Below are 13,101 nucleotides of genomic sequence, written 5' to 3'. Positions count from 1 at the left end.
CTCTTGCAAGTAACAGCTCACTGAAGACAGAGACACTTACAAAGAATGATCTTTATCTACACATGTTCAATTCACCAGCATCCCAATGGTAGTGTGAGCTTACAATAAAAGCTATTGGGCCAGAGTCAGCCTCAGAGACTTTGGGTGCCTGCCTGGGACCATTGGTGTGAATTTCTCTGAGCCTCATGAAAACCCTCTGGGAGCAAAACTCTTTCCATTCTTCCAGAGCAGCAGGTAGGGAGCCCCGAGAATGATACATCAGAATGGCATCTCTGTTGTTAATGTCATATTTGGAACCCAACATCTTTCATGGAGCTTCAGCTTCAGCATCACCCTTTCCAATGAATATTCAGGGTTGATTTCCTTTAGGATTGGCTGGTTTGAAGCTCCAATACTTTGGCCACCTGATGCAAAGAGCTGACTCATTAGAAAAGATACTGATGCTGGGAAAGATTGAGGGCAGGAGGAGAAGGAGACAACAGAGGATGAAAAGGTTGGATGGCATCACTGACTCAATGAACATGAGTTTGAGCAAGCTCCAGGAAAAATGGTGAAGGACAGGGAAGCCTGGCATGCTGCAGTCCATGGGGTCGCAAAGAGTCAGACACGACAGCAAAAGGCTGCTGCTGCTGCTGCTGCTGCGTCACTTCAGTTGTGTCTGACTCTGTACAACCCCACAGACAGCAGCCCACCAGGCTCCCCCGTCCCTGGGATTCTCCAGGCAAGAACACTGGAGTGGGTTGCCATTTCCTTCTCCAATGCATGAAAGTGAAAAGTGAAAGTGAAGTCGCTCAGTCATGTCCAACTCTTAGCGACCCCATGGACTGCAGCCTACCAGGCTCCTCTGTCCATGGGATTTTCTAGGCAAGAGTACTGGGGTGGGTTGCCATTGCCTTCTCTGCAGCAAAAGGCTAGATCATTTCAATTACCCCAAAGGGCATTTTTTAAAAGAAATCTGAAATCAAAACAATAAACGTTATTGTCTCCTGTGGCCCACCTCTAAACCATTTCTATTTCATTAAAGATCACAGCCCTACAGGCCTACTGTGCCTGTGATTAGGGTCAGCAAAGAACGAGGTTGTCCTGCTCACATGACACAGGTCTCTGAAGAGCAGGGCACCGTGTGCCTGCTTTGCCTGACAAGTCCCAGCTGTCCAGAGGTAATTGTTTATTAATTAAAGAGATACCCTGTGGGCTCTCATATTCTTCCAGTTCACACAATTGTCTATATGGCCATTCTGCTAAATAGTCAACAATTTTGAGTCCTCCAGGCTTTTCTCTTTCCCTTGCTCCTTTACTTCTTACCCCTAAACATCTTGAGAGGGCTTCGTTCTAATTCTGCTATTTGTCCCCATCAATATTCTACTGTCTCCCAGCACCTTAGAGACTGCCAGCTCCTGAAGTGCCCAGTAGGGCTGTGTCCCTGGGATCCTCCAGATGCCAGTCACACTGCATTCCTTGAAAAGGTGAAGGGGGACTTCCCTGATGATCCAGTGGCTAAGACTCCACACTCCCAATGCAGGAGTCCCAGGTTCAATCCCTAGTCAGGGAACTAGACCCCACATGCCACTGCTAAAGATCTCACATGCTGCAACTAAGATCTGGCACAGTGAAATATATAAATAAATATTTTTTAAGGGTGAAGGAAATCTCTCTCCTCGTCCTCTCCACATGCTGTATCTCTTGGGCCCCAGAGCAACAACTGTCTCTGACCTGAGCCCCGCAAAGTTCCCTGACCATTGAGCCCACAGCCCTTCTGTGTGGGCCACACACTTGCCTCCTTGGAGTGAATCAGGGGACATAATAGATCTCAACCAACTCTGTTCTTCCCCCACCATCTGTTACCCCCTGCCCAAGCTCCTGCCCTACCAGCAGACCAGACATAAACATCTTTTATCTATCATAAGTTGAGTTGTCACCAAAAAACATATATACACTGAAGCCCTAACCCATGGTGCCTGTGACTTTACTTGGAAATAGAGCCCTGGCAGATGTAACCCTGTTAAGATGAGGTCATTAGGGTGGGCTCTAGTCCAATATGGCTGATGTCCTTACAAGGAGATGAAAACACCATGTGGAGACAGACACTCAGGGACAACACCATGTGACAGCAGAGGCAGAGACTGGCGAGATGCAGCTACAAGCCATGGGATGTCAGGGACAGCTGGCCAGCACCAGGAGCTAGGACGAGGCAAGGAAGGAGTCCCAGAGTCTCAGAGGGAGTGTAGCTGGCAACACCTTGATTTTTAACTTCTTGCTTCCAGAATTGTGAAACGTTAAGTTTCTGGGTTGTTTTAAGTCACCAAACATATGATAATTTGTTACAGCAGCCTTAGGAAGCTAATCCAGGAACTTCCCTGGGTGGCTCGGTGGATAAGAATCTGCCTACCAATGCATGGGACATGGGTTCGGTCCCTGACACAGGAAGATCCCACGTGCTGGGGAACAACTAAGCCTGTGCACCACAACTACAGAACCTGTGCTCTAGAGTCCATGCTCCACAAGAAGAGAAGCCACTTCAAGGAGAAACCCACCCTCCATAATGAAGAGGAGCCCCCACTGGGGGCCACAGCTAGAGAAAACCCTGTGCACAGCCCTGTGCACAGGTCTTCCAACAAAGACCCAGCAAATCTAAAAATAAAATAAACTAATCCGCCCACTTCGGCTGTTCTGAGACGGTATAAATGCACTTCATCTCATTGTGCTTCATTTCCCTGACCTTATATTTGCTAGCCACAGAAAGTTACAAGGCAAAACAGAAAATCTTGCTCACTCTAAGGATCGGGGAGGAGGCCAGGAGACAGACTTATTTTCTGCTATTTTTTCAAAATCCGCCAACATTGATGTTCAGCAGCCTTGTTATCCTAGGAGATAAAAAGCCTTCCATCCTTCAGTGCTGGATAAACTACAATCAGAATGCTGGAGTGGGTTTTGGGTAGAGGCATGGGGCAGGACAAGATGTAGAGAAGATATGGCCCATTCTGACACCTCTGGAGTGAAGCACTCAAATATCATCTTGATATCCAATCCAGATCAGCTGGGAGGTCTCATCCTTCTCCCCATGTGTTCACAGAAAAACACACATTTTCCATTAACTGCCGAGGTCACCGGCAGGGTGTTCTGGCAGAGCCGTGTGGAGAAGTTGTACAGCACCTGCCTACATATGTTTGGCCCAGTGCCCTCCCCTTGCTTCCCCTCTGATCAGAAGCACATTTATCTGCAACGTTTTTAAAGTCAGAAAAATAAAGAATCTCTCCTAGACTGTTTTGATTTTTAAAACCAATTCCAGACTGTGCATGGTATTTCGGTTGACTTTCAATTATAACATCCTATTGCATTTATTCTGTTCCGCGAGAACACAAAGAGAAATCACCTGTGAATATCTATAGCTGCAAAGACGAGCTCTTTCCTCATTTCTCTTCACTTCCCTTTCTTTGCAACTTTTCTCTCTCCTCTCGTCCCCCTGATCTGATTGTTCTCTTTTCTGATTCACTCAGTCTTTTCCCTTTTCCTCCCCTCAACCCAGACAGCCATCAGAGCCAATCTAAGCAAATCCTGAAGTTGGCAAGTTTGTTCTTCAACACATCATGTTCCCTTTTCTGCACTGTTTCTGCCCTCAGCTCACAACTGCTGAGTATCTAAGGGTTCTCATATCTTTCTGTGCCTTTGTTTCCCTATTTGTACAAAAAAAACCTTGTTCTTTCCATTTGTAAACTAAAGGAAGTCATGCCATCTTCAAGGGAGTTGCTGCAAGGATTAAAATGTACTAGAGTATAAAACTGACAATATTCTGTAAGTTTTACCACTCTCCTGTGTTTCAGCCTTCTCAGGCTCTGCTTCCTCCCCACTTTGTACCTCCCCCTACCCCCACTCCCCCACCCCCATCCTGACACTGGACACTGATCCATAAAATTTTAAATAAAAGTGAAACCTCGTTCAAGACTGCTAATTTCTTTATTTCCAGTTGATGAAGAGAAATTTTGAATGCTAGGTCAAAGCATTTTAGCCTTAGAGGAGGGATCAGAAAAAAAGACAGGCACCTCCATTGCCTAGAGAACAACACCAGCCCCGATGATGTCACAACCCAGCCTTCTTCTTCCATGTTGAACTGTCTTCTTGTGAGAGGGAGAAAACAAGAGGCAAAGACGCAAAGACAGGCACACAGAAAGCTACAGTCCAGGGATCCAAAGGTCCAACAGCTGCTCTGACCTTGCGCCCTGCACCCCACCCCTAGGACACAGTGGTTAGAGATGTCCTTCTCTGCTGACTTTATTCAAACATGCCTTAACTTAAGATCCAGAAAGAAATGGTTGAGAACTTCTGGTCCCTCTCCTTGTCAAGTTCAAGCCTCCCTATTGAAGGAATAATGGGTTCCATGTATTCATTCCACAGTGACCAAAGCTTCTTTGCTTTGAACAGATTGACCTGTGCACCCCAGATGTCATCTAAGGCTATCTCAACCCACAAGAACCTATACACACTTGACTTGACCTTTACACACTTTCATAGTCTATGACAGTTCAAACCCTCCCACGGGTTCCAAATGTTCCTTAGGCTTATTTCCATGAGGTCTCTTTTAACTCAGCCTTCAGTGCTGAACAAACTGCCTCTCTTTTACTCCACACAAAGTCAGAAACTAACCCTCTTCTCTCTAATTTAACACAGAAGAAAAAATCTGTTCTTGACAAATGAAGTCTGAATTAGTGTCACTGACACTAGGGGTGTCCCATCATGTACTGTAAGGCGTCCCCGATCCCATGGCCCTTTCCTCTCCTTCCTCCACCATTTCCCAGCCATCCACAGATTTCTCTTTCTGCCTCACACAGAGTAGCATCACTCTCTTCTCTCAAGACTTGACGTCAGCCAACACCATGGCCTTGAAAGAGTGTGCCCCTGCCCAAGAGAAATGACTATTGACAATTTCTAGAAGAACAAGTATCTCCTAAGCACACACCTGGAAGAATTCAGCAGAGGAGACCTTGTGTGAGGAAGGAGGAAAAATCAGAAGCTTTAGCAGCCAGAGTTGAAAGCCATGCATCTGTCACAGACACTGGCCCAGAGTGTAATAGGAATTCAGTGGAGCAAATGTAGCCAAAACCTGGGAAAGAGAAAGGTAGAAAGGAACTCTGTGACTCAGTTAGCTAAAGATGTGTTCAGAGAACTCAACAAAGACTTTGGCCACCTCTCTGCCCTGTTTCCTTATCTGCAAAATGTTATACTCAAGACTGACTGGGTCCTCATTCTTACTTCCTTGATGAAGATACCAAGGATGAAACAAACCAAATAACTCTCCAAAACAGAGATTTTATGTTATGTGTTTGGTATTTGGAAAGGAACATCAGCTTTTTTTTTTACTACACTAGGGCACTACTTAGTCACCTGAACTAATGTACCAAATAGAACACCAGAGTGAATGTCAGGGCAATTTGTCTCTGTCAATTGTCAATCCACTGATGGTCCAAACTTATTCAGCTGATCAAGTTGGCTTCACATGGGAAGGAAAGATGGAAACCTCTGAAGGGAGAGGAGGGCAGTTCCCTGATTGTGAGCATATGAATAGTTCTGTCTCCTTATAAGAACCTTCCAGCATCTGCTAAAGACAGAATATACACATTTATCTTGGAAGAGAGAAGGTGTTTCCCAAAATCCATGTACCCAAATTGTTAAGTCCAATATCCATCTCCCCTGCCACTTCCGTTTTCTAATAAAGCCTCTATACCATTTCCAGCATGGTTAACAGAAGTCAGTGAGCATAAGGGTCATAGCATAGTTACACCATGTGCTAATGTTGACCTGGCTTGACTTGATGGAGGGGGCTACCTAACACTGTCATTTCATTATCACCTCTGTGATCCTGGCTTCTGCTAAACATTAACAAAATGTTAAAGAACCAAATCAGTGACTGTTTTCGCTATTTGGGATTAATAGCCTGTTTCAGATTAACATGAATCAAAGGAACAAAATAAAAAAACAACTTAGAATTTGCAAAATAATAATAAAGTAAAGGAGAATACACAATTTCAAGTTGACACAGAGTCTAAAGAAAGTAGATAGCTTCAGTCCTGGACTGGATGTCTTTCAAGTCTCTGGTTTCCTTGGGGGGTGAAATCCATAGGTTTCTGTTTACTTCTTGATAAAGAATGATGAGTTGATAAAGCACAGATTAAGCAAAGATCCTCTTCCACATGTCTGTAGACAAAATGTCAATCAAGGGACCCACTATGTAAGTAGAACACAGTACATGTAATCTAAGGCCTCCTTTTCAGTTGTCTAAGCCATTAGTGGGACCATAAGCCATTTAGCAGCAACCCTTCTCGCTCCAAGGAGAGAAGAGGCGGCTGACAAGTGACTCGTAGGCTCCCTACAGTCAGGCTTTTTATATGTGAATTTTCAATGAGAGTTTTCTGTGAATGCTTCCTTGATTAAAGTGGGGCCTTACAGAGGAATAAATGAGGAAATTCCAAATGTCAATTTCAAATGAGTGATTAGATTATTCTTCATTTTTAATTTATCCTTACAGCATGTACACACACATGCCACCAATACAAATAATCTAGAACTGATTTTTTTTTTTTTTTTTTACAAAAAGAAAACATAAGACCAATGCTTGGAACTTTGCTTTAGAAAAAAGTGTCAAGTGACAGACCTTTCTCCATCAACCATATCCATCTCCATAAAAAATACAAAAATGACATCTGAAAAGACCCACAGAAAAGTCTAGACCAACTCAGCTCCAGAGCCCCCTAAAGCAACATCGTCCAAATTATCCAGGCTAGAAAAATACACCCCAAGTCCTGCCAACTGGAACCATGACTGCAGCAATGGAGCTGAAGAATGCCGAGGAAGAAGGTAACAGGGAATGTACAGCCTGCTGCCAGGCAGGGGTTGCCAAGAACAATTACCAGAAAATTCCATCCTGCCACAGACTTGGGTGATTTGATGGCAAGATATGCACAACTTCCACATTTTTGAAGGGCTTTGTTCTCAGAGAAACCCCTGACTGTCAGTAATGTGTCTGTCCTCATGTCAATTACAAAGGCAGATCCTGATTTTTCAAGCTGACAGCACTTAGGCCTAAGGATAGCCATTTTCTGAGTCTCTTAAAAATAGGCATCAGCAAACTTTTTGTAAAGGTTAGAGAGTAAATATTTTAGGTTTTACAGACCACATCGCTTTTATCACAATTATTGAACTCTGCTGCTGTAGCCTGAAAGCAGCTACAAATTATATATAAATGATTGATCACAGCCATGTTTCAGTAAACCTTTATTTACATGGACAAATATGAGTTGCTGACTGTAGCTTTCTGAGTCTTGTGTTAGACAGTCAACTTGTACCTTCTACATGCCCCTAGGAAGACTAATCCACAGTTCACAGTGGACGTGAATACAGACAAACTGCTGTGTTAGTGTCAAGCTCACACTCATGTCCACTCTCCACATAACACTCTAGGAGACTCAGGGTGACTGCAAATTCTCTTCAACTCTTCTGATAGAAGGGGTAAGATCTTTACTCTCTCCTCTTGAATCAGAACTGTCTCTCTTGCATACAGTGGAGTATTACTCGGCCATAAAAAGGAATGAAATTAGGTCATTTGTGGAGATATAGATGGACCTAGAGACCATCTTACAGAGTGAAGTAAGTCAGAAAGAGAAAAGCATATATATTACTGCATATATGTGGAATCAAGAAAAATGGTATACAGGATACTATCTGCAAAGTATATATAGAGACACAGACATAGAGATCAACATATGGACACAAAGTGGAAAAGCGGGGATGGAAAGAATTGAGATTGGGATTGACATATATATAGTATTGATACTATGTATAAAATAGATAACTGATGAGAACTTACTGTGTAGCACAGGGAACTGTACTCAATGTTCTGTGGTGATCTAAATGGGCAGGAAATTGAAAAAAAGAGGGGATGTGTGTGTGAATATATATATATATATATATACACACACAAATATATACACATACATATAGCTGATTCATTTTGCTGCACAGTAGAAACTAATAAACAATGTAAAGTAACTATATTCCAATAAAAATTAATTTAAAAAAAATTTTTAAATACTGTCTCTGTACAGAGATGTAAAGAACAGACTTTTGGACTATGTGGGAGAAGGCAAGGCTGGGATGATTTGAGAGAAAGCATTGAAACATGTATATTACCACATGTAAAATAGATGACCAGTGCAAATTTGATGGATGAAACAGGGAACTCGAAGCTGGTGCTCTGGAACAACCCAGAGGGATGGGTTGGGGAGGGAGGTGGGAGGGGGGTTCAGGATGCTGGGACACATGTACACCCATGGCTGATTCATGTCAATGTGTGGCAAAAACCACCACAATATTGTAAAGTAATTAGCCTCCAATTAAAATTAATTAATTTTTAAAAATACTGTCTCTGTGATTGCCTGACCAATAGAATATAACGCAAGGGATAATATGCTGGTTTCCAGGCTGGTGGTTTCTCAAGCATGCTTTTTGTTGCACTGGCTTGTGGAATCCAGTTGCCATACTGTGAGGAAGTCCAAGCAGCCCCTCAGAGAGATCCACATGGAGAGGAATCAAGGCTCCTGCCAATACCTCCAGCTGAGCTTCTAGCCAAGCCCCCAAAGCACCCCTCACATGGTCCTCCACATATGCTACTGTCTGCTGTTCTGACGCAGAGGGGCAGTAGGATGCTATAAGGTGTTGGGGAATGAAACCTCTAGATGAAGAGCCTGGGTCCCTAAGAAGCTGAATGGGGCAGTTTTTCTCCCCTAACCTGCATCCCACCAACCTGTAGCCATTAATCTGCACTAGACTCCAACAAACCTGTGCTTATTAAGCCACTGGGATTGTTAAGGTTGCTACCTACTCCATACAGTTGGCATACCCTAAAAAAGAAGGACAAAAGGAAGATATATGCCACTCTGGACAAGCATTACAGCAGAGCATCAGATATTTCTAAAGCTAAATCAGGAGGACTCTATGATTGACTCACACTGAATTAGAGCTTTCTGTGTTCTAAAACCTATGAGAAGCATGGGTTATTTATTCAGGGAAATCTACTGAATTGTGGAGCTTATTTATATGCGGCTGACCAGATGCACTTGAAAAGACAAGGCTTTTTCCACAGCTGGTCTTCAGGAAGCAAAAGGGAAAGGTGGTGGGTGGGGAGAAATGAGCCGGTTGAGACTAACATATACATACTACTATTTATAAAATAATCAACAAGGATCCAGGGTATAGCACAAGGAACTCTACTCAACACTCTGTAATAACCTTTACGGGGAGAGAACCCAAAAAAGAACACAGATATGTCTATGTTGTTGTACGCCTAAAAAAGAAAAGAAAAAACCCTGCAATACTGTAAATCACCTATTCTCTAATACAAAATAAAAGAGAGAGAAAGAGACAGGGGTCTCTGGGCTGTGAGAGCTGGTGAAAGCTGCCCCAGGACCCCTCACACACAAAATGACTGGTCATTATTCACTACCTCTCTGGTTAAAGAAATTTTATTTCCCAGTATATATGGAAAAATGACCTGAAAGGACTTATCCTTCAGACCTGGAGTCAGCAAACTATGGCCCCAGGGCCAATCAAGCTTGTTGCCTATTTTATGCAGTCTGTGAGCTGAGAATTTGTAAATAGTTGGAAAAACTCAAAAGAAATATCTAGATCAAATGCAAATTATATGAAATTCATGTTTCAGTGTTCCATGAATAATGGTTTATTGGAACACAGTTCGGCATGTTCTTTAAATATTGTCTAAAGCTACTTTCTCATGACAACAGCAAAGTCAACCAGGCCTGCAAAGCCTAAAGCATTTAGTATCAAGCCCATTAAAGAAAATGTTCACAGCCTTCCTTGGACCACTATGGTCCATGAACTCTTTATTCTGAATTAATTTACTGGATTGGCCCTTGTCCTAACAAACTCTGAGGAGATTATCCTAACAGTTTAATAAGGAAGCAGGAGGTAAATTGAAGGAGAAAATCAAAGCACTCTGTGCAGGACACACCACCTAGGTAGGGAGGCACAGGGAAGGGTCCCTGAAAGTCAGGAGGTGTCACCAGACACCTGGGAGAAGGATGTCCAGCCCAAGGAAACAGTCAGGGAACTAAAGGAGAGGGAAAAGGTGGAAGACAAAAAAATGTTCCTTGAGTTAGTCTCAACTCCCCCAAGGTGTAAACACATCCAGTGGTTTTAATGTTTTACTAAAGTGAAACAAATTGGTCAAAAGAATCATGTATAAAGTAGGGATTAATCTCAAAAAATATATACAAACAGCTCATGCAGTTCAATATGAAAAAACAAACAACCCAATCAAAAAGATGGGCAGAAGACCCAGATAAACATTTCTTCAAAGAAGATATGTAGATGGCCAAAAGGCACAGGAAAAGATGCTCAACATCACTACTACTACTACTACTACTAAGTTGCTTCAGTCGTGTCCGACTCTGTGCGACCCCACAGATGGCAGCCCACCAGGGTCCGCCATCCCTGGGATTCTCCAGGCGAGAACACTGGAGTGGGTTGCCATTTCCTTCTTCATTGCATGAAAGTGAAAGTGAAGTCTCTCAGTCGTGTCCAACTCTTCGCAACCCCATGGACTGTAGCCTACCAGGCTCCTCCGTCCATGGGATTTTCCAGGCAAGAGTACTGGAGTGGGGTGCCATTGCCTTCTCCGTCAACATCACTAATTATCAGCAAAATGCAAAACAAAACTACAATGAAGTATCACCCCACACTGGTTAGAATGGCCATCGTCAAAAAATCTACAGACAACACATATTGGAGAGGGTGTGGAGAAAAGGCAGCCTTCCTACCCTGTTGGTGGGAATGTATATTGGTATAACCACTACTTTGTTGTTTAGTCACTAAGTCATATCTGACTCTTTTGTGAACCCCTGGACTATAGCCCACCAGGCTCCTCTGTCCATGAGATTTCCCAGGCAAGATACTAGAGTGGGTTGTCATTTCCTTCTTCAGGGACCACTATTGTGGAGAACTTAAAAAGCTAAAAATAGAATTACCCCATGACCCAGCAATCCCACTCCTGGGCATACACGCAGAGAAAACTGTAATTCCAAAAGAGACATGCATCCCAATGTTTACTGCAGCACTATCCACAATAGCTAGGATATCGAAGCAACCTAAACGTCCATCAACAGATGAATGAATAAAGTATATTTTTAAAGTGTTTTAAAAGAGAAACCCAAAGGGCAGACTCTTTTCACTGAAACTCAATATATTCCACATTTGTGAAAATTATTAATTCAACATTAATACCACCTGTCCTCAGATTTTTTCTCTCAGTTATAGGGTCGCTAGTCCTGTCCATGTATCCAGCTGACCTCTTTTCTTACCTGCTGCTTTATGAGGAGCTGAGGTCTCACTCTGGGCCTCCAGTGAGTAGAAACAATAGAAAAATCACACCAAAACTTCAAAGGGCTCTTCATTCAGGCCAGCTCTGAAGCCACATCCCTTAAAACCTCCCTAAATTTGGCTCTGGAGGGGCCCAGAAGGGCCAGTAAGGGATTAGGGAAAAGAGAAATCTTTGTTCTCTCTCTGATCTCCAACCTAACATCAGCCCAGAGTTACAGCCTGGACAGTTGGCACAAGTTGGCACTGGGACGCAGGTGGATTAACTTCGAGGAGATTTGTTCTCAGGAATCTTTCTTTTCAAATGATTGGGAAAAGCTTCAAAGTAACAGCCGACATGTACACACTGCTGTATTTAAAATGGATAACAAACAAGAACCTACTGTATATTACAGGGCACTCTGCTCAATGTTATGTGGCAGCTTGGACAGCAGGGGAATTGGGGAGAGAACGGATACATGTATATGTATGGCCGAGTCCTTTTGTTGTCCACCTGAAACTGTCACAACATTGTTAACTGACTATAATCCAGTACAAAATAAAAAGGTTTTAAAAAGTACAAACCATGATTCATGAGTTTTTCCTTAAAAATAATAACACAGATTTTGCATCTGTGTGGATTTCAAGTGCAAATGGAGTCAAGAAAAGAAGTCTTTAAATAAAACCTCACCCACTTTTCCCTTCTTCTACACGTTTCCACAGTCTTTGCACTCCCCACCCCCTTAATTTTTCACTCACTCCTTCCTCCCTTTAAAATTCCCCTGACCCACAGTGCCCAAGACTGCAAGAAGCTCGCTTTTATTAAAAAGAAACAATTAATAATAACAATCCTTTAAAGACCATCAGTGTCTTAAGATGACCATCATGAGGCCATCAGGACTTAAGATCATATAAATGCTGGTTGTAAGCATGATGCCCTGATCTGATGCACAAAAACAAAGATGTCAAAAATGGTAGTGAGCCAAAACCAAGACTGTTAGGCCTGGAAATAAAGTGAAGCATAGCCTTGCTCAGTCAGGTCACTTCACAGATGGAGCCAGTGAAAGACCCATTCCAGGCTGTCTCCCCAGTTCCCAGGTGAGGGCTGCCTCCGAGATACCCTACTCCCTCCAGGTTTTCCTTCTGTCCTCCCCAACCCTCCAGGTCTGTCGCCTTCAGAACTAGCCAAGCATTTCACCTACTAATCAAGATACATATCCATATGAACCATTTTTGTTTTATGTAAAACTGCAGTGAAGTTTCTCATGGAATGCCACATGAGTACCCCTTGTAGAAGCCAACCAATAAGCTAGCATAATCCTCTGAGAATGTGGGTCTCACCTTAAATACCTAAGTAAAATGGATCCCTAAAGAAAGCCTGTGATAATCCCTTTAACAAAGTAGATAATAGGCTCACAATCTATCCAACTTGTTGCTGACTATTAATGTTTACAACTGACTTTTCTAAGAATATTTTCACACCTTCAGATCTACCAAAGAAGTGGCCCTACCATATAGGGAACTAAAGCAATTTAGCCTGTAGGGAACAAAGACTATGATGTTGTAAGCTAACCTCATACAAGATTAGTTCAGTCAGCTAACTTATCGTTTCAACTTCATTCACAAAATATGGTTTGCATAAACTGTATCCTATAAAAGGGCATATGTATTCAGCCGAAGAAATAGGAGTGCAGACAGGGAAAGGTTTAGGTAAAGATATGGTTTGGATCTTTTCACCAT

This window comes from Bos javanicus, chromosome 9 (assembly GCF_032452875.1).
Source record: "Bos javanicus breed banteng chromosome 9, ARS-OSU_banteng_1.0, whole genome shotgun sequence".
NCBI lineage: Eukaryota > Metazoa > Chordata > Mammalia > Artiodactyla > Bovidae > Bos > Bos javanicus.
This window is presented reverse-complemented; position numbering follows the sequence as displayed.